Source organism: Dipodomys merriami, unplaced genomic scaffold (assembly GCF_024711535.1).
Source record: "Dipodomys merriami isolate MVZ:Mamm:240054 unplaced genomic scaffold, mDipMer1.0.p SCAF_41, whole genome shotgun sequence".
Lineage (NCBI taxonomy): Eukaryota > Metazoa > Chordata > Mammalia > Rodentia > Heteromyidae > Dipodomys > Dipodomys merriami.
The window spans coordinates 11735105-11753370 of NW_027205715.1; the positions used below are offsets into that span (position 1 = coordinate 11735105).

The 18266-nt window shown below is 46.4% G+C and overlaps 1 protein-coding gene across 2 annotated transcripts in view; it reads right to left on the reverse strand.

The window, feature by feature from the left end:
• LOC138807039 (sphingomyelin phosphodiesterase 3) overlaps positions 1 to 18266 on the reverse strand; it is a 91599-nt gene that overhangs the window by 32360 nt on the left and 40973 nt on the right. The window contains exon 1 of one of the 2 annotated variants that reach the window (XM_069992612.1): positions 1912 to 1943. The exons of the other annotated variant lie outside the window; for it this stretch is intronic. The gene's annotated coding sequence lies outside the window, so the exon portion shown is untranslated. Of the gene's footprint in view, positions 1 to 1911; positions 1944 to 18266 lie in introns of those variants that run through there. 2 annotated transcript variants of the gene reach the window in all.

Sequence of the window (18266 nt, forward strand, 5' to 3'; positions counted from 1 at the left end):
TGGGAAAAAAAAAATCCCTTACATGTTTTTCAAAAAAGAATTAAGTGACAGGAACTGACTATTTAGGAAGGAGTTCCTGATGGGAAATGACTTATCTCCAGCCTTGACATTATAGGCCCTTTCCTCAAAAGAATAGAAAAACATGTAAGATCTCTGATATTCTGAGACAGACCTTTTTTTTTTTTTTTTTTAAATTCTGCACTCTCACAGTCCTTTCACAAACTACAGCCTTTCTCTCACTTTGAAAATCAGATCACACCAAGTCAGGAATTCGAATTGCGAGGAATCCGCCCCAAGCCTCCCTTTGCCAACTGTACATCTCAATGTACTCCCAATACAGCAGAATCCCGTCCCGAACCCTGTCCCACTGCAACGCTGATCCACAGCATCTTTGAGAACGCACCAGTTGGAAATGGTGAAACAGAAGAATCTTTCATCCCAGGGTGAGTGGGGCCTGCAGTGCTGCTCTTCCTGGCTCCGGAAGCTGTCTGTGCCTGGGCTGAGTTGGGGCCTCTAGTTTAAATAGGCAATGGAAGTGGGGCAGGGCCGGTCTGGGGGCCGGGCATGGAAAATGGGCTATTTACCTAGCACAGCAGAACAGTGTGCACACAGCCAGCAGTGGTCCAGCACATGCCTGCCTGCCTGCCTGCCTGCCTGTCCACCAGGAGGCCTCAAGCCTGTAGGCCCCTAGACCACAGACCAGGACCTGAGGTGACCCTTGATGGACATGCAGCTTCAATTAGAGACCAAGCCCCTGGATTTTCTGAGCAGGGCCAGGTGAAGCTCTTGGATGCCTGTATTTTGCCTGAGTAACAGAACCAGAGTGGAATTGAATGGACCTGCTCCTCAGAAGCAGCAGAGAGCAGGCAGGATACCTCTCCAAGACTTAGATTTCTTCCTTCTTTCCTTCCTATCTTCCTTCCTTCCTTCCCTCTCCTTTCTCTTTTTTTCTCTTTCCTTTTCTCCTTCTTCTCTTCTTTCCCCCTTCCTTCCTCTTTCTTTTCTTCCATCCTTTCTTTTCTTCCCTCCTTTCCTTCCTTCTTTCTTTCTCTCTTTCTCTTCTTCTCTCTCACTCTTTCTTTCTTTCTCTCTCTTTTTTTTCTTTCTTTCTTTCTTTCTTTCTTTCTTTCTTTCTTTCTTTCTTTCCTTCTTTCTTTCTTTCTTTCTGATGTGCTTATTGGAGCTTGAACTCAGGGCCTGGGTGCTGTCCCTTAGCTTTTTCTCTCAAGGCTGGTGCTCTATCACTTGAGCCACAGCACCACTTCTTTTGTTGTTGTTGTTAATTGGAGATAAGAGTCTCATGGACTTTCCAGGATCTTTAAATCTCAGCCTCCTGAGTAGCTAGGATTACAAGTATGAACTACTGGTGCCTGACTAGTTTCTACTTTCTTTAAATGCAGGTAATACTTGCCGGGGGAGATGGGTGGCAAGGCCTTGGTCTAACTGAGGAAAGAATAGATTTATATATTAAAGCTAGAATTTTTTTTTTTTTTTTTGTCAGTCATGCGCTTGAACTCTGGGCCTGAGCGCTGTCCCTGAACTCTTTTTGCTCAAAGCTCCTACTTTGAGCCACAGCTCCACTTCAGGTTTTTAATTAGAGATAAGAGTCTCATGAACTTTACTGTCCAGGCTGGCTTTGAACCACAGTCCTCAGATCACAGCCTCCTTAGTAGCTAGGATTACAGGCATGAGCCACTAGCATCTGGCTAATGCTAGATTTTATTAAAGTAAGAGTGATCTTAAAGTGACGTATGCCCCCAAAAGGAACTGAAGGCAGATGGCTTGACCAGTAATAGTCAAGTACCCCAAACCTCTAGTCTCAAGATTGGATTTAACAATTATGCTATTGATTATGTTAAGATCTGTACACAATTGTGGTGATTTCTAAGAAAGGGGAATAGAATGGTTTACCTCGTAAGGTGTCTTCAGACCTAAGATGGCAATCTGAGTGGGGGAGTGGACATGAAACCACAACTACAGTGAGACATGGATGAGGTCACAGTGAGACATAGATGAGGCCTCTGGCTTATCTCCAGAGGTGGGGAAGTCTCTGATGGGGTGGTTGCTAAGGACCATTAGCCACTGTACTAAGAAGTGTCTCAACCATAGCCAGCCATTACTCCAGGACAATGATGGGGCAGGATGTTTGGCAAAACGTTGCTGGATACAGTGTGGCACCTGTTCCCCGGCTCCCTTGTGTTCTTCTTACTCCCTTTTGTCCTGCCTACCCCATACCACCTGACTTCATAGGTGCAAGAATGTTTGCCTGGCTCTTAGGAGGAAGATTGATTTATTCACGTGGGGAGGCTCAAGCCCAGGTAATGTATTCAAAGTTTCACAGGCCTCCAGTCAAGTGTCAGGCTCAGGTTTCATGCAGATTTGAGTCATTCCAGTCTCAAGTTAACAGTGGAAGCAGCTTCTGGTTTGGGGGAAGGAATCACTCCGAGGCCCCCAGCACCAAGGCAAGGGGAGTGGCAGGTATGTTCATGGCACCTGTTTGTCCATTTGGTTGAGACATTGGGTATAGGGTGTACAAGGTGCCTGAGAATAATTGCTGGAGAAAGTTGGTTCAAGGACTCCCCATAGAGTGCTGTGGGAGGGAACTGTCAAACTTGGGTTGGTTCAACTTGACTTTCTGATCTGTGAACAGAGGCTAAGGCATCTGCTAGTAGGAATGAACACAAAGCAGTAGTTCATTTGTCATTTCATACTTGGGAAAACTTTCTGTCCTTAATAGTAAAGGCAAGTTTGTTAGTATATAATTGGGAATCACATATAAGAACCTGTATGCATTTTCAATTTGATAATGACTTCTCTTTTGCCCCCAGAGTACTTTTGCTTCCAAATCAGAGGACCTGACTAACTGTTGCTGGAATCAGAAGAGAAGCCAACTTTACCATCAGTACTGATAAAAGAGAAGGAGAGATTATGATTACACTTTTTTTTTTGGGGGGGGGGTCCGGTCACGGGGCCTAAACTCTGGGCCTAGGCGCTGTCCCTCAGCTCTTCAACTCAAGGCTAGCGCTCTACCACTTGAGCCACAGCACCACTTTCGGCTTTTTTTCTTTTTGCTTATGTGGTGCTGAGGAATCGAACCCAGGGCCTCATGCATGCAAGGCAAGCACTCTACCACGGAGCCACCTTCCCAGCCCTATGATTACACTTAAACCATGCTCATCTGCCCATGGTTAATTGTGATGTGTATTGTGGGCCTGGCACCCTTTCAGGTGATAGGACTGTAAGGATGGGGAGACACAGAAAGAGCACATGCACTTCTGAGTCTAGTCTGGATTCAAATCCACCTCTGAGTAACATAGGACTTTCACTTAGCCTCTCCAAACTTTCCTTCCACTTTGGTGGGATGCTAAGGAGAAACAATATTGCGGGAAATCCTTAGTAGGTATGAGTGATTTCTTATCTATTTGGGATAACAAAATATAGGCAGGAAGGCCAGTGTGGTAGTGGAAGCAGGGAGTGAAGAGTGGGAGTCACCTATTTGAGAGACATTACTATTTTTTTTTTTTTGCCAGTCCCCGGGCTTGAACTTAGGGCCTGGGTGCTGTCCCTGAGCTTCTTTTGCTCAAGGCTAGCACTCTACTACTTGAGCCAGAGCACCACTTCCTGCTTTTTCTGTGTCTATGGTACTGAGGAATGGACCCAAGGGCTTCATGCATGCTAGGCAAGTACTCTACCACTAAGCCCTAATTCCCAGCCCCTATCTGAGGGACATTCAAGAGGGGAGAAGTGTGTTCTGGACTGATTGTATCCCTCCACACCAAGTTCACATATAGAAGTACTAGCCTCTAGTGTGACTGAATTTAGAGATAAGGCTTCTAAGGAGGTAATTAAGGTAGTGAGGATCATAAGGGTGGGGCCCTGACCAGGTAAGATTAATGTCTCTCTAAGAATAAACACTGGGGAACACTCACACATTCAGGAGGGGCCAGGTGAGAACTTGTTGAGTTGTCTATAAGCTAGGAAGAGAGTCCTTGCCAGAAACAGAATCAGCCAGAATCTTGATCTCAGATTTCCAGCCTCTAAAACTATGAGGAAATAAATTCTAGCTCGTTGAGCCCCCCTAGTCTGTGGTATTTTTATGGCAGCTCTAACAGATGAATACAAATAGATGGATGGACGGACGGATGGATGGGAGGGACCCAAGGGGTAGTTGAATAGCAAAAGAACACCAAGAGTGAGTTCAGAGGTTTCCCAGTTTGAGCATTTCTATCATCTGTACCATTACCCTGTGGGTCATCGAGGTACACTGGGTGGTGTGTGACATTTGTGTGGATGTGCAAATAGCATTGGAAGTCAGAGTGAGATCTGGACAGGGATGGGATTTGGGAATTGTCAGAGTATAGACGAAGTCTTGAGAGTGACAACGACGTATCATCAGATCATTTATTCTTCTGTCTTCAGTTGGTCCATTCTAATTCTAATTTCTTGTTATATAAGACAGCTTTTGTCTTTTGTAGCTTTATTAAAAAAAAAAAGAGCAGACAGCCTCCAGTGCTTTTTTTTTTTAAGTGTAATTGTGAACCAAGTCTCCCAAATTTCTACATGACTTTGTTTTTTTCCTACTTGCTATAATCAAGTCTTGTTCAGAGCACAACTGATAGAGGATGAGAATATGGTTCGAATTTCATTCCCCCCCCCCTTGCTCATTTTGTCTTCAATATTTGTGATGTCAGTTCTCTTGTCTTTTTTTTATCAGCTTTCAAAAGAGCATATCTCCCTTCACTTTGGGTAATGTATAATTCAGAAATTTAACTAGCAAAGGCTCAGTTCTTTCCTCAAAGTGAAACTGGAAAGGCACGAGATGTGTGTGTGTGTGTGTGTGTGTATGTGTGTGTGTGTGTGTGTGTTATTTAATTCTCTTTAGCTCTGGAGTCTTGTCTTGCATTATTTCCCCCTCAATGTTCCCTTTATCTTATGCCTCACACCATTCATTATGCTTTATTTTTTAATTTTTTATTTGTCTTAGGGCTGTAATGCTATTTCCTGTTTTCCAAATCAATTATTCATTTCTCTGTTTTGTTTTTTTGTTTTGCTTACATTTTTGGTCTGATGTCTTATTTTATCAATGTCAATGACTTCAGTTTTTTCACTTGATGCCAATCCCTTCTAGGTGTTTCCTAATTCTTTTATGCTTTATACCATGGAAGTACAGCTACTTTTTAATTCTGATCTGTTCCCATTAGTAATTTTTTGGTCATTTATTTATTTCTAAATAGTTATCATTCAGTTTATCCTGTTTGTTCCCAAGACCTTTCAGATTCCATCATTTAAAAATGAAATTCATTGCCGGGCACGGGTGGCTCACGCCTGTAATCCTAGCTACTCAGGAGGCTGAGATCTGAGGATCTCAGTTCAAAGCCAGCCCAGGCAGAAAAGTCTGTGACACTCTGATCTCCAATAAACCACTAGAAAACTGGAAGTGGCACTGTGGCTCAAGAGGTAGAGTGCTTGCCTTGAGCTGAAGAGCGCAGAGACAGTGCCCAGGCCCAGAGTTCAAGTCCCATGACAGACAAAAAAAAAAAAAAAAAAGAAAGAAAGAAAGAAAGAAAAGAAAAGAAAGAAAGAAATTCATTGACATTTATCAAGGGCCTAATGTGTGCCAGAGACACTGCTGTTCATTAGTACTTGTGGCCATCTGTCCTTTCCAAGTTTAGTGCAGCCCTATTCAGAATTCTTCAGTGAGAGCTGCTTTGGGGGCAGTTTCTGATTAGTTTATTTGTTCTATCTTGTTCTTGAAATGATTTAAACTATATTCTATTTCTATGTACTGTGTAAAGCTTTTTTTTTTTTTTAAACCAGCAAGAGAAGTATTGCTATAGGAAAATAAAGGTAGAAGCAGCCAGGCAGAACTGGAGATACAAGGAAAGGGAGCGAGGTGGCAGTCTTTTTATTTCAGCATGGCCTCAGGTGAACATAGAGGGATATGTATTATGACTGAGCCTTGTCCTATTGATTTTTGTTGGTGGTGTTGAAATGACCCTTTGTTTTAAATTCCTGCTTGAATGGCTGCCACAGGGAGAGGGCCCCTGTGGTGTTGACTCACTGTCTGCCCCCTGAGTGGGAAATGGTTCTTTTTTTTTTTTTTCCCTTGCCTTTTCCCCAATAGAGAGAATTGAAAAGAAAAGAAAGGGGGTACACTGGTGTTGGTGTGGGCAGGCTGCCGTGTAAACAATGTACCACTCCCTCCACCTCAGCCTCCCAAAGTCAGTATTGATTGAGCAGCTAATTAGCTGTGTGTTTCCTGTGCTGTGTTATCAAAGGTGCTCCCAGTTTCAGGGGCAAGTGTCATCTGGTGTTGAGGAGGACTTCTGGGGGGCCCTCTGTTCCCACAGAACTGCAGAGTAACCTCATTTCACTTCTCAGAAGCCAGGTTTTCCAAGTGACAGATTGATTGCTTGTATGGGTGGTTACCAAAAAAGAATCTATTTTATTAGCTGTTTGTCTTGCAAAGTGAAATCTTCTTTTTTTCTTTTAAACCTTATCAAAATGTCAATGCCCCAGGGATTACAGAATATCCTCCAAGCTCTGGGGAAAAAAAAAATCTCAGTCGCACAGGTAAAGGGCCGTTGTGTGACCACACAGCCCTGGCCTCTGAGTGCAGAGCTTCTGCCGGGGCTGCCTTGGGATGAGAGGTTAGAAGGACAGCGGGGCACCGACAGACGTCTCCAGACCTCATTTGGGTCCTTAAACTGTCTTTTTTTTTTTTTTTTTAAATATAAGAGAAAATAAAATCTGGAGATTTGCTGGGCAGCGGTGACTCTCACCTGTAGTCTTAGCTACTTAGGAGACTGAGACATGAGTGTTCGAGTTCAAAGCCAGCCAAAGGCAGGAAAATCTCCAATGAATCACCAAAAAGCCAGAAGTGGAGGTGTAGCTTAAGTGGTAGAGTGCTAGCCTTAAGCACAAAATCTCAGGGAAGCTGACCCCCAGTGGCTCACGCCTGTAATCCTAGCTACTCAGGAGTCTGAGATCTGAGGATCACTGTTCAAAGCCAGCCTGAGGGGCTGGGAAGGTGGTTCAGTGGTAGAGCACTTGCCTTGCATGCATGAGGCCCTGGGTTCTATTCCTCAGCACCACATAAAGCAGAAGAAAAAAAAGCCGCAAGTGGTGCTGTGGCTCAAGTGGTAGAGCGCTAGCCTTGAGCTGAAGAGCTGAGGGACAGTGCCCAGGTCCAGAGTTCAGGCCCATGACTGGACCCCCCCTCCCAAAAAAAAATGGTATATGCGTGTGCACGTGCACACACACACACACACACACACCCAACGCACAATCTAGAGATTCATGCATATGAGAAACTCTGTATATATAATTTTGATTCTCTGAGGAAGAAATAAAACATTTGCTCAGTTTTTACATTTAAAATGAGGAAGTATATTAAACAATTAAGAAATACTTGATTTTTTTCAGGCTGGAGATATAGTTCTGTAGTAAAATGCTTGCCTAGCATGGGTGAGTCCCTGGTTTCAATTCTCAGCACTGCAGGAAGGAAAAATAAAACTATTTTGTTTCCCATTGTAGCAGATAAGGAAGAGAAAAGGAGGCTGAAAGTTGATGAGGAAAGGCAAGGCATGGATTCCTCACCCCTGGTGCTTGGCTCTCTGCCTAGCCAAGGGCTGGCTGCCCACCCTCTCCAGCTGTTCACTCTGAACTTGGCCCCTCCCTCACCCTCAGCTTGTCTGGAGTCAAGGCCAGCTCCTGAGTCTACTTCTAGTCCCTGCTTCCCACTCCTCCCTAGCCATTACCTCCACTCAAGGCTGCCTCATTTGGTGCTTGCACTGGGCCCAACCACCCAGCCTGCATTTGGTCTCTGCCATTACCCTCCATGCCCAAATCTTGGATCCCCATCACGATCAATTGGGAGTTCCTTCTGCCTTTGTCTAACATCTTCAGATCTCCCTTCCCCTCACCACAGGATAAACCCCTCCACCTGGCCTGACTTGGGACTCCTGGTGATCTGGCTGTGTCCCTCTCCAACCCCATTTCTATCCCTCCTTCTCTTCTTCCTTCCCTCTATTCCACAAACTTATTCTGTGGGCCAAACCTCTGTGGCCTAGAACATACCATCGCTCTTCATGCCTCCATACCTTTCACATGCCTGTGTCTGCCATGCAGCCCTTGGATGATCCACCTGGCAACCATCCTTCAAGGCGCATCTCTAAACTGTCAACGTTCTCTTCAGTTGTACTGCCTCACAGTTTGTTCAGAAGCCCAAAAACCTGAGCACCAAGCTCAGGGCCCGTACTTGTGCTTGTACTCGCAAAGTACATGGGGGACCTTGGTCAAATTAATCAAATAGTTTCCAGCCAGGCTGGCATGTCAGTCACAACAAATTCCTTTCCCTCTGTGCACACCAGGAGCACAGTAGGAATAGTGGGCAAGTACTCTCGATTGTTTGAAATGCTATATCAATCTGCTGTGTGTCATAAAGATGTACAGAAATGGAGACTTGATGTTAAAAAATGTATGTGAACTCAAGTGGGTGGTATTAGCACCTACAGCTTACTAGGTTGAGTGAGCCTCCTCCTCCTCCTCCTCTTCATCATCATTTGGGAGTGCCTATGTATGCCAGACATTATGCTAAGAACATTGGATGTACATTTTCTTGTTTAAAGGCTGTGGAGCCTGAGGTATGACTTAAGTGGTTGAGCACTTGCCTAGCATGCACAAGGCCCTGGGCTCAGTTCCCCAAAATGAGGGAAGTGAAGTAGACTGGGAAGTTGGGTAGTATTACATCCTATTCTTAGGAAAACTAGACTTGGGTAGGGACTTGTATGGCTTGTTGAGGATTTTCTGCAGGCCTATACTAATTAGATGTTTGGTGTTTTTTATTTTCTTCCTGGTTTTGGGGTTTGAACTCAGGATTTGCATTCTAGGTAGGAGCTCTACCACTGAACCATTCCTGCAGCCCCCTTTTTTGCTTCGGTTGTTTTTAAGATAGGGTCTTGCTTCCTGCCTGGGCACATGCCTGGACTTCAATCTACCTAGCTTCCCATGAAGCTAGGGTGACAGATATGCACCACTGTGTCCATTTATTGGTTGAAAATCAGTCTTGCAAACTTTTTTTTTTGTCTAGGCTAGCCCCTAACATCAATTTTCTCTATTTGAGCCTCCCAAGTATCAAGGACAACAGATGTGAGCACAGATACCTGGATCAGGTTAGAAATGTGACAATACAGGACCCCCTAATGCACAGGACCCCCTCATGCACAGCCCATATCCTAGGGGGTTGGTGTGGAAAGGCTTATTGGTGTCTACTCTACCCATTTTTGTCCTCTGACCAGTCCCAGGAGAATTTGAGAACACTGCCATTATTTGTCCCCAACATTTGAGTGTGAACAGCGCCATCAGCTCTCTCACCAGACAGATGTCCGGGACAGCAGCTGTGGCTAAGCAATGGGAGGAGACACCTCATGGCTCACACCAAATCCATTAGCCTTGGCCCCCTTCCCACTCTGTACCCACAAGCAGAGTGACTTTTACATATTCAAGCAGAGTGTATTCCCATCTTGACCCACACGCATTGGTCCCCAGAAAGATTCACACCGTACATTCACTTTCCTTTCCCAGCTAATCTTTCCCCTGCTTGTCCTCAGTGCCCTCTCTCCTCTGTTCCTTGGTCTCCTGTGTGAGCCTTTCCCTGGCTGCTGTATCCACACTTTGGGTGCCTCTTAAGTTTATTTAATTAATTAATTTATTTATTTATTTATTGTCAGTTGTAGGGCTTGAATTTAGGGTCTTTAAGATCTTTTGCTCAAGGCTATCGCTTTACCACTTTGAGCTACAGAGCCACAGTGCCACTTTCAGTTTCCTGGTGATTAATTGGAGATAAGAGTCTCATGGAGCTGAGTGCTGGTGGCTCACGCCTGTAATCCTAGCTACTCAGGAGGCTGAGATCTGAGGATCACAGTTTAAATCCAGCCTGGGTAGGAAACTACGTGGGACTTTTATCTTCAATAAATCACCAGAAAATCCGAAGTGACGCTGTGGCTCAAGTGGTAGAGCACTAGCCTTGAGCTGAAAAGCTGAGGGACAGCGCCCTGGCCCAGAGTTCAAGTCCCATGACCAAAAAAAAAAAAAGTCTCATGGACTTTCCTGCTTGGGCTGACTTAGAACCTCGATCTCAGCCTCCTGACTAGCTAGGATTACTGGTGTGAGCCACCAATGCCCAGCTGAAGATGATCTTTCTCAGGGATGCCTTCCTGATGTCTCCTCTCATTTACCATTAGGGCCTCTTGCAGGGAACCCACAGATCCCCCAGCATTGCTAGCTCTGGTAGGACTGAGAAGCTGGTCCCAGGTCAAGCAGTCCTAGTCACCTACAGTCAGGCAAGGGGATAGGGCCAGTGACCACAGGAAAGAATCGGGTCCAGTTGCGCCCCTCTAAAGGGGGAATGTGCCATTTGGGTCTGGGGTACTGGAAGAACTCCTGGGGGAGTGCCAGGGTTGGGACCCCCATGGACCCCTGTTGAAGCTACAGCTGTGGATTCCAGTTCTCAGGGCAGGCAGGTGGAGGAAAAAGGGGGTCAAGGACAGAACTTTGGGGCTCATCCATTTTTGGCTTGGTGAGGAAAGAAGAGCTGAGAAAAGAGCACCGGGAAAGGGGGAGGGTTGCAGGAAAGGGGGAGGGTTGCAGGAAAGGTGGCTAAAATGTAGCACTGTTTTTATTTAGTTCTCAGATAATCTTATTTTTTTCTTTTTCACTTAGAATAGCTAGAAGAGGAGGGCCCTCTGTGGCAAGCCCTGCGATGAGAAAGCCATGTGTCAAAGCTGTGGCTGAAACCCTCTCTCGCACTATTTTTACCCTCCCACACTGCCTCTTTGAGCCCCTGAGAGGGAGTCTGGCCTGAGGTGGCCTGGGCTGGCGTCTCTAAGGCCGATGTGGCCACCCTCATCTCCTTTTCCAGAAACCCCCAAAAAGCTGGCTATTCACTTCTTTTGACCAGAAATAAATGCATCAGACTAATGTTCTCAGGCAATCTTGAGGGATGTGAACACAAAATTACCACACAAGTTGCTTTTGTTTCCTTTCCTCGCTTCACAGTTGTATTTTGGATTCACATTAGTTACATTAACATTGGACAGTAATTAATGTTCTTCAAATAGAATCTCCACAGTCCCAAATTTAGAAAAGAAAAACCACCTAGGAATGAAAGAAAAAATAAAAAAAAAAGGTGGCCATATGTGAAATGCCGTTCCATTAGCCACAGAATCTTTTATAGGCTCAGTGGGGAGCGTCTGTCAAGTGGGATTTGTGGCCAAGCACAGCATGGCAGGCCGTGTCTGTGGTTGCTTTGCATTCTGTCCCCCCCACTGCAAGTCAAGGAAGCCTTTGACATCTGTGGCCAGGAGCTCTGGGGGTTCGCCAACCTCTAATTACATTTCTTTTTTTAAATATTGATAAACAGTCTCTCTGTTGATTCAAACATTTGAAAACACTGAGGCTGTAGTTGTTGGCTCTGAACAAAGAGAGCAAATCGTAGGCTGCCTTAGACTGGGACTGAGCTTCTCTCCTGGGCCTCTGGGTTCTTGGACTTAACATCCAAATGCTGCCACCAGAGAGGTGGCCCTCTGGGTGGGTGGGGTCACTTCAGGATTCAAAATTTAGGCCTAGCCTGCTGCAGGAGGCCTTGCTTTCTCCAGTTGCTGGTTTCTGGCCTCTTCTACCCAGCTCCTGCTCTGTCCTCCATGTGGAGGGCAGGGGAGACAGCGGGGAGTCTCCTCCAACTCCCACTGTCCCAATGCCTGATGCCCCACTGGACATCTAGTTACCACTGTGCTTCATTTATGAATGAGGGCCCCACAAGCCTTGCATGTAAGCAGAATAACACTGCTGTCCTTACCTAGGGATTGGAGGAATTCCCTTTAGGTCCATGGGCTCCAGAATATTGCCAACTGCCAGTCTTATAGAAGGACCTTCCTGTGCCCCCTCCCCAGGCAGCTGAAGCAGTGCATCAGTGGGTAAGTGGTGGTCAGTATTTCTGGATTGGCCTTTCTCCCTAAATGACCCACTTCTTGCCTCCTGACTGCCAGATTCCTCCTGTCCTCCTTGAGTTGAATGGCCAGTAGCCAAGTTTTGCCATTGTTTCTGTAGTGCCCACAAAGGACCCTCTTAGTCCAAAATTGCTCACATCCCTGGGGTAAGATAAACCCAAAGTCCTGCATGGTCTCTGGGTTGAGACCAAGTGGCTGGATCCCAGGTCTTTGCCATCTTAGCACTATGCTCCTTAGTCACCTGTATGGATGCATCTACCACACCTCCCTACTTGACACTACAGCCAAGCAGCTACTACCATTTACAAATGAGGAAACTGAGGCCCAGAAGGGGGAAGTGTGCTGCCCAAGATTGCAGTAGAGGAATAAGATTTGAACCCAGATGCATCTAACTTCTAAACTGTCACTGTTTTCAACTCACTCTGTTACTGCACCTCCTGGTCCTAATTCTTGTCTTTGGCAAAATGGCCTCTAGAAGGTGCTACCCTCTGAAATGTGCAGCCAGAGTGCATCTTGTCAAGTGCTGCTCAGCTCAGCTGGATTTCCCCCCAGGTGCTATGCACGTGTGTGTGTGTGTATGTGTGTGTGTGTGTGTGTGTGTGTGTGTGTGTGTGTGTGTGTGTGTGTGTGTGTGTGTGTGTGTGTGTGTGTGTGTGTGTGTGTGTGTGTGTGTGTGTGTGTGTGTGCCGTCCTGGGGCTTGAACTCTGGGCCCTATACTGCCCTTGAGCTTTTTTTTGCCCAAGGCTACTGCTCTACCACTTAAACCATATCTCCATTTTTTGGTCTTTTGGTGGTTAATTGGAGATAGGTGTCTCATAGACTTTCTTGCTTTGGCTGGCTTTGAACTGCTATCCTCAGTCTCAGCATCCTGAGTACTTAAGATTACAGGCATGAGCCATAGGTGCCCGGCTTTGGGCTATAATTTTAAAACATAATTATGGAGTGGCTTGGGCACCATCAGGCCTTCTGTTACATCCCAGGAAATAGATCTAACCCTGTTACAGGGTAAATCAGATATAATGGGCTCCTAATTCAATATGGTAGCTCTAAGTAACATTTATCAAGGTACAGAAGCTGGTTTGGGGGGTGAGACAGCTGTGGTGGTAGGATTAGATTCAGATAAGAAGACTCAACTTGAATTTTCTGCTAGCTTTCTAAAACGTAACTGGAAGAGGTGAACTTCTATGCCACCGATACACAAGCTCATACATCCCAGATCCAGATGGGCGCATCTTTTGTACTGGCTTCCTTTTGCCATGATCACGTACCTCAAACCCTGAAAAAGGTGCCTGAAACATTGCTCTGTTCAAACCAAACCTGGGAGATCTGTCAGTGAGGGTGGCTAGCCATTCCAGCCCCTTCTGTGCCTGAGGACTTAACTGGGTGTGTGTAGATCGTAAATATCTGGCCGCCTCTGAATGAGAAAGGATTTAATCTTCTAGTTTTTCTTGGTCCCTCTGTGAGGTGCTAGGACTTAAAGCTGAGATGTCTAGAACTCAATTCAGCCCCAGGTTGCCATTACTGGATGGATGCTTGAGAGAAGATTAGAGTAGGAAGAGCTGAGTCTTTGAAACTAGGGAAGTTACTGGGCTGTGGTGCAGGGTATAGAAAAGGGAAGGAGATTCTGAAAGAGGTGTAGTGGGCAGGGCAGAGGCAGGTTGAGGAGGCCTGGCCTTGGGCCTCTATCCAGCACTTCCGGCCTTTGTTCTCTCCTTAAGGCTATATGTATCGGGTCCTACTTACTCAGCATCATTGACAGTGCTGGGCATGGAACAAATAGGAGTTGGAATCCTTGTAACCTTCAGGCATCACACAGACAGTGGGACAGATGCCCAGGGTGTGGGATAAGGTATCCAAAGCCAGTGGTTGTCAGAACTGAGACTAGAACTCTAAATTGTCATGCCCCCAGAAACCTGGACAGCAGATCTCACCTGCTTTCTGCTCTGGTCCATCTTAGGTCATACAGTATCTGACGGACAGGGGTGCTTTAGCACGGAGCTGATCATTTGCTCATGGGGTGTTTGGACTGTGGGTTCCCAGTCCCCAGTGAGAGTTTTCTGAACCAATGCCTTTATTTGGGCTGCACAGCAGTGACAATGTCAGCCATTGATGTTCAAGGCCTGTTTTGGGGCAACTCGGGCTGGAAGTGGAATTGGGAGGGATCAGTGGGAGGAGGAAGCAGAGATTATGGAGTAAATGAGATGCTACTGAGTGTGTTAGAGGCGGGGGTGGGGGGGCCTGGAAGATTTGAGGGGCAGGGCTGGGAGGGGTGAGGCAGACATGTGCAAGTGCACCAAACAGCCTCCAGGACCCCCCCCCTTCCCTCACCCCCAGCTTCACATTTCCACCCTCCTGGATTTAGGCCTTGCCTCAAAGGTGCTTGTCTGGGATCCTCACCCAGGAGGCTGGTGCCAGGAAGTGTAGTCTTTGTATTGCCTGGGGACTTCCATGGAGCATCCTAGGCAGGGCAAGTGCAAGGCAGACTGCTGAGCCAGGTGTTCAGGATCATAGACAACATTTCCCCAAAGAACGTTAGAATCCCAGGAAAGAAAACATGGTCATCAAAAGGGCTTGGAGACTGGCAGTTTCATTTGTTCTTCTTTCCATGGCTTTGTAGCCCAGCCTTCCTTTCTTATTGCCAGCACAGCTGCCCCACAGCAAGCCAGGCTCCCACCATACTTCCCTGCAAGCTCACAGCGATGGAATTCACTTCCAGAGACTCCTACCTCAGCTCTCCATTAGCAAGAGAGGCCACAGTCTAGACCTTTCCATAGGTACCAACCCTTTTTTGCTGCTCCCCATCCTCCACCCAGGGCTGGCTAGTGACCTCCTCTGATCCTGTATGTCTCCATTTCCCCAGCAACATCTACAATTAGTAAGGTCTAACTCCTAGGATACATTCCTGATTCCATCATGCTTAGAGTGGCCCTGCTTGGGCTATTGAGCCCTGACTGCTGTAGCCCCTTGCTCTTCTAGGCCTCAGTTTCTCTCCCTTGTAAAATGAGGATAGTTGGATATATATTCCCCCAAAGGGGGCTGCATCCTGGAGCTAAGGGGCCATAGCCTGGCATTGGTTCTGTGGCATGTATATTGGGCATAACCAGAGGACATGCTCCACGCCAGCATCATGATGTAGCTGGGCTTTTCACCTTGGTACTTACAGAGTAGACCCACCTGAGGTAGGCTGCCCCTACCCACCTGTGGTAGAAGGAGCCAGGGAATCCTTCCAGTGGTCTGATTGGAAATGACATGGTGGATGGTTACTGTGAATGAGTGCTTGAGGCGCCACTGGTCAGAGCCTGTCCTGATTGGATGAGTATCTCCAGTCAGGAATCTAATCCCCAGTGGGACATCCTTCCCCTGGGAAGCCAGAGTGTGCTGAAGCTAGGAGGCTTCCAGGAAGATGCTGAGAAGGGTGAGATGGGCGCATGGGGACGCGTAATGAGATGTGCTCTGCTGACTTGCTGGAGAAGCTTTGTTCCTGTAATGATGATGAGCTACTCTTGCCACTTGAGTCTACAAAGTGGTTTTGTAGATGCTGTGTCAGAATGCAGTCCATAAAGCATGTCTCTTCCAGCCCCAGTGCCTTTGCTTCTACTGTAACACTCAGATATCTATGTGACTCATTTCTTTATTCAGGTTCATGAGCAATTGTTCTCTCCACTGAATAGCCTTCTTGACCACAGCATACAAATAATGTCCCTTCCATCTCCCTTCCCTGATTCATTTTCCTTTCTGAAACCACTATAACATACGGTGCATGTCTATATTGTCTGTCTTCTGCCATGGGAATGGACAGTTTCATGAGGGCAGGGATCTTTGCTGTTATGTCCACTGTTGGACCTGGGCCATCCAGAACAGCTCCTGCACTAGACAAAGACGGAGCAGCCCCCGATGAACCGTAGCCTCACCTCTGCCTCTGTCTTATGCGCGACCACGCTGAGGACAACATCCCAGCAGGCTACCTTCAATGTCAGGAGTTCTCAACATCCAGGGGGGATTTTCAGTCTTGTCTTCTAATTATTCCTCTTGATCATGCGATCTGTAACTATTTTGAAAGTGGATTTGCTATGATTAAATTCTTTCTTAGCCTAATCCTTTCTGGAAAACAAAAGTTTTAAATGAAGTGAATTAGAAGGGATTTGCTGAGGTTTGATTATTTGCACAATGATTTTACCCTGGCTCATTTCAAAATCAGGGCCCTGGAGAGTTCTCTGCTGGATCTACCTGTGATGGAGGGGTGTAGGTCTCCATACTCATGTGAAGACCCTACTCAGTGTCTGTGATTACAGGGTGATCCCCTCCCCCCAACATGAGTCATAGGAGCTAAAGCCCTTGAGGGGAAGGTTCTTGGAGCCCCATGCATTTCATTTTGCAGGGAACACCAGGTCCTGGCCTGGATGTCTGGGATGCTAGGCAGAATTCCAGCCCCTGGCTTTGTTTCTGTCTTTTCCTGGAATCATCACAGGCTATAGCTTAGTATGGAGGGTGTGAGGAGATTGTGGCAGGCAACCTTTCGAAGCAGGATGGAGGTGATGTGTCAGGGGTCCTTCTCTGCCAAGATCCACCTGACCCTGAGGCATTAGCCCCCACTGACCGTTGTTTTTGCAGCCCAGTACAGAACATGAAGGACCAGAATGACCTGAGATGCTATTTCCAAGAGTGTGATGGAAGGGGGCGGGGGGGGGGGGGGGGAAAGCACTGGTGTTTGACAATCTAGTGACTAAGATCAATTGGGGAAGTGTGGGTGGGGGGATGAGCAGTTTTTGGCATCCCTAAAATGAGGGTGCTCTGAGTTTCCTACCTATAGTCCCAGCCAAATGTGCCTGGGCTTGGCAGGCCCCATGGGTCACACTGGAGTAGAACTTGCTTCTTACTCAAATATTTGGTAACTCTTGAAAAATATGCTTTTCCTCTTGTGCTAGTCATATTTTTATCTTTGGGGATTTTTAACTTGGGGATTATCACCTTGGAAATTGCTCTCTTTGATTTTTAGGTTAGAGGACTTCTGGTAAAGATCAACTACTTAGTAGAGGACAGCAAAGTTATTTATTTAGCTTTTATGCCCATACTGGAGGCTTGAACTCAGGGCCTGGTGGTCTAGCTCAGCTTTTTCTGCACACGGCTGGGCCGTTGACTTTCACTGCCAACTTTGGATGGGTGTTTTGATGGGATGTAGCTTTAGGTTTCATGGACGCCCTGCATCTTCTGACCTGCTGGCCTGCATTCCTCAGTTCCTGTGGGTCTTCAGGATTCCTTGCTGTCTGTTGCTGAGAGACAACATGGCTGGGTGGCCACTGTGAACGCACTTACACTCAGATAACAATGCTCGGGGTAAAGGATCCTCTCTCTGTCAGAACTGAAGTTAGCATGGCATAGACCCTGAAAAAATGCCAGTTCAGCACAGGATGGCATGCCACAAGCATGCCCTCTCACCATGAAACACTTATAGCCCTCTTGTCTTTGCTGGGTGGGGCATATACCTCCATTTTCTATCTGTCTTCATGTCCACCATCCACTTTTCAGTCACTCTGGAATCCAGAAAGGATTAGTATGTTTCCCAAAAGAAGGAAACATCAGAGCCTCACCAGGGCTAGTGATAACTTCTCCAGAATGCAAACAAATAATCAACCAGGCCATGATTAGCTCTGCATACCTCTCACTCCTGTCCCTCCTTTTTGCCTATTTAAACCCATAGCTCAGGTCTATAGGTAGAAGATGACTGAAGATGTCCTGAAGTGCTGTCTTCCCATTACTGCCCACACCAGGTAAGAAAGCTGCTTTCTCTACCTTCACCATGTCTCTGTTCTTGGCATATAGGGACAAGTGGCTAGACCTGATGTAGAAACCCAGGAGTTTGGGTCTGGGGCCTAAAACTTTGGTTTCACTAATACTAAAACTAATAGAAGCACATGCTTCATGCCTGTCCCTCTCTGAGAAGCCCTTTAGTATTGGCTCCTTTTGTTCTTTTTTAGCCATGTGGCTGGGATTTGAACCCCAAGGGTCTGATACCAAGCGCCTATGTTCTGAACCAGTCTGCCAGTCTTCCTGTGGGGCCTGTTTGATGATTCATTTCTTAGTCTATATCCAGAGACAATGAGGCAGAAACCAGAATAAAAAGAGGCTATTATGATATCACTATTTGCCATTTATCTAAATTAGATAATAAATCACAAAGCTACTTGAAACAATATGCATGTCAACCTCCTGAACATTTAGTTATTACTTAATACCATTTGATGGTGTCTGCGGTGCAA